At 44.9% G+C, this 4,050-nt stretch overlaps 1 pseudogene; it reads right to left on the minus strand.

Moving 5' to 3' along the window:
* Nucleotides 1-1,243: 1,243 nt before the first annotated feature.
* Nucleotides 1,244-1,361, minus strand: LOC126102428 (5S ribosomal RNA; annotated as a pseudogene).
* Between the last annotated feature and the right edge of the window lie 2,689 nt (nt 1,362-4,050).

The raw sequence follows: 4,050 nt of genomic DNA on the forward strand, positions 1-4,050 counted from the left end.
CCTTTACCCAAGGATTTCTACTAGCCCTCGTCTTTTTACCTACTTGACCCTCTGCTGCTTTCACTATTTCTTATCCTACTGTATTTGTTTCTCCCGTTTTTGTCAATCGTTCTCTAACGCTCTCTCTGAATTTATCCACTACCTCTGGTTCTTTCAGTTCATCCAGTTCCCGTCCTTAAATTCCCACCTTTTTGCAGTTTCTTCAGTTTTAATCCGCAGTTCGTGACCAATAGATTGTGAACAGATTCCTCATCTGTCCCTGGAAATGTCTTACAATTTTAATCCTGGCTCCTAAGTCTCTGTCTTACCATTATGTAATCCATCTGAAACCTTACAGTGTCTCCAAGCCTCTTCGACGTATACAGCCGTCTTTCATGATTCATAAACCAATTACTGCTATGATTAAGTAATGCTATGTACAGCATCCTGCCACGCGGCTTCCTTTTTCATCCCTTACACCCAATCCATATTCACCTACTACTTTTGCTCCTCTTCTTTTTCCTACTATCGAATACCAATCCCCCATGCTATTAAATGTTCATCTCCCTTCACTATCTGAATAATTTCTTTTATCTCATCATACATTTCTTGTATCTCTTTGTCATCTGCGGGGCTAGTTGTCACATAAACTTGTGCTATTGTTGGCTTCGTGTCTATCGTGGCTACAATAATGCATTCACTGTGCCGTTCGTAGTAGCTCACCCGCGCTCCTATTTTTTTATTCATTATTAAACCTACTGCTGCATTACCCCTATTTGGCTTTGTATTTATAGCCCTGTATTCACCTGATGAGAATTTTTATTCCTCCGGCCACTGAACTTCACTAAAAATCAAAACTTCATCCGAAGATGCCCAATTATACCGACCGACCGCCGTGTCATCCTCACTCCCAGGCGTCACTGGATGCGGATATGGAGGGGCATGTGGTCAGCAAAATGGTTCAAATGGCTCTGAGCACTGTGGGACTAAACATTTGAGGTCATCAGTCCCCTAGAACTTAGAACTACTTAAGCCTAACTAACCTACGGAAAACACATACGTCCATACCCCAGCAGGATTCGAGCCTGCGACCGTAGGGGTCGCGCGGTTCCAGACTGAAGCGCGTAGAACCGCTCGGCCGCACCGGCCGGCTGCGGTTAGCATATTGTTCTCCCAGTCGTAAGTCATTTTACGAGACCGGAGCCGCTGCTTCTCAATCGACTAGCTCCTCAATTTGCCTCACAAAGGCTGAGGACACTCCGCTTACCAACAGCGCTCGGCAGACCGAATGGTCACCCATCCATGTTCTAGCCCAGTCCGACAGCGCTTAACTTCGGTGATCTGAGGGAAACCGGTGTTACCACTGCAGCAAGGCCGTTGGCACCGAATTTCACTATTTCCCACTATATCTAACTTCCCCTTTTTAAATTTTCTGACCTACCTGCCCGATTAAGGGATTTGACCTTACACTCTCCTATACGTAGAACGCCATTTTTGTTTCTCCTGATAACGACGTCGTCCTGCGTTGTCCCTGCCCGGAGATCCACATGGGGGACTATTTTACCCCTGGAATACCTTACCCAAAAGGACGCCATTATCATTTAACCATATAGTAAAGCTGCGTACCCTCGGGAAAAATTACTGCTGTAGTTTCCCCTTGCTTTCAGCTGTTAAAAGTACCAGCACAGCACGGCCGTTTTGGTTAATGTCACATGGCCCGATGAGTCAGTCATCCAGACTGTTGTCCCTGGAACTATTGAAAAGACTGCTACCCCTCTTCAGGAACCACACGTTTGTCTGGCCCCTCAACAGATACTCCTCCGTTGTGGTTGCACCTACGGTACGGGTATCCGTATCGCTGAAGCATACAATCCTCCCAACCAACGGCAAGGTCCATGGTTCATGGGATGGTGTTATACATATAACAATAAATGAGGGTTGCCTCTTCATCTCCAAATAACTGAACCTGCTTACTGTATTCATATATCAGTCACCTCTCTACGAATTTTTCCCCCCACACTTCCCTCCAGTAGTAGGCTGCTGATTCCTTGATGTCGTTTTTGGAAACCTAGAATCTACTACGTAGGAATCAACATGGATTCCGGAAACAGCGATCGTGTGAGACCCAACTAGCTTTATTTGTTCATGAGACCCAGAAAATATTAGATACAGGCTCCCAGGTAGATGCTATTTTTCTTGACTTCCGGAAGGCGTTCGATACAGTTCCGCACTGTCGCCTGATAAACAAAGTAAGAGCCTACGGAATATCAGACCAGTTGTGTGGCTGGATTGAAGAGTTTTTAGCAAACAGAACACAGCATGTTGTTACCAATGGAGAGACGTCTACAGACGTTAAAGTAACCTCTGGCGTGGCACAGGGGAGTGTTATGGGACCATTGCTTTTCACAATATATATAAATGACCTAGTAGATAGTGTCGGAAGTTCCATGCGGCTTTTCGCGGATGATGCTGTAGTATACAGAGAACTTGCAGCATTAGAAAATTGTAGCGAAATGCAGGAAGATCTGCAGCGAATAGGCACTTGGTGCAGGGAGTGGCAACTGACCCTTAACATAGACAAATGTAATGTATTGCGAATACATAGAAAGAAGGATCCTTTATTGTATGATTATATGATAGCAGAACAAACACTGGTAGCAGTTACTTCTGTAAAATATCTGGGAGTATGCGTGCGGAACGATTTGAAGTAGAATGATCATATAAAATTAATTGTTGGTAAGGTTGGTACCAGGTTAAGACTCATTGGGAGAGTCCTTAGAAAATGTAGTCCATCAACAAAGGAGGTGGCTTACAAAACACTCGTTCGACCTATACTTGAGTATTGCTCATCAGTGTGGGATTCGTACCAGATAGGGTTGACGGAGGAGATAGAGAAGATCCAAAGAAGAGCGGCGCGTTTCGTCACAGGGTTATTTGGTAACCGTGATAGCGTTACGGAGATATTTAACAAACTCAAGTGGCAGACTCTGCAAGAGAGGCGCTCTGCATCGCGGTGTAGATTGCTCGCCAGGTTTCGAGAGGGTGCGTTTCTGGATGAGGTATCGAATATATTGCTTCCCCCTACTTATACCTCCCGAGGAGATCACGAATGTAACATTAGAGAGATTAGAGCGCGCACGGAGGCTTTCAGACAGTTGTTCTTCCCGCGAACCATACGCGACTGGAACAGGAAAGGGAGGTAATGACAGTGGCACGTAAAGTGCCCTCCGCCACACACCGTTGGGTGGCTTGCGGAGTATAAATGTAGATGTAGATGTAGATGTCTTACAAGTGAAGGTCATGGCAGTAGCCGCGGAGAATATAACAAAACTATTTTTGTTTTGTTACTGACCAGAGTGAAGAACTCTTTGTAAATTTTTAGCTACAATGCTGCTACGGTATTGACAAGAGATGGAGGAGTAGTTAAGGTGATAGTAGTTTTCCCCTCTCAACTGAAATCTTCCATTTTCATATCGCACTGCAAGCAATGCAGTGGTCGCCGTACGTCGGATGGATTCGTGTTTGACGTTAGAGTAGATAGGATTACCTTTATGGTGTGAAAGTGTGTTCACAGATTTAGTAAGTGTTTCACCCTGGGCAATGAGACAGGCAGTAATTGTAAAACAGTTGGTAGCCTTGTGTTCGTCCACCGCGGGTCTCGGGGTTGCGACACCTGAAGATCTGCGTATAAGAAGCCGAAACCGGTCGTGTTTTAAATAAGACAACCTTACAACTGTAGCGGTATTTTCAACCTCTAGTGTTGGTGCAGCACTTTTATATTGCAGAAGATGTACCTAAATGAGAAGAGCGTGTTATTCATGAATAGATAAAGCAACAGATGACAGAAGTGGATGTTTTAATAGCAGAAGTTATTACACTTTTAATAGATGAAGAGGCATCAGACGAAGACGCATCAGACGAGCAAGCTGCAATTTCCATGGCAGTGAGGGATGAAGCAATATCACCGGTGGCGGATTACATGGGAAGCATCGGTTCATCTTATGAGCCACCAGCTCCAAGAAAACGCACGAAATTTCCCGAAGGGCATCTGGCTGATGCGATTAATTTATG

Source organism: Schistocerca cancellata, chromosome 9 (assembly GCF_023864275.1).
Source record: "Schistocerca cancellata isolate TAMUIC-IGC-003103 chromosome 9, iqSchCanc2.1, whole genome shotgun sequence".
Classification (NCBI taxonomy): Eukaryota; Metazoa; Arthropoda; class Insecta; order Orthoptera; family Acrididae; genus Schistocerca; species Schistocerca cancellata.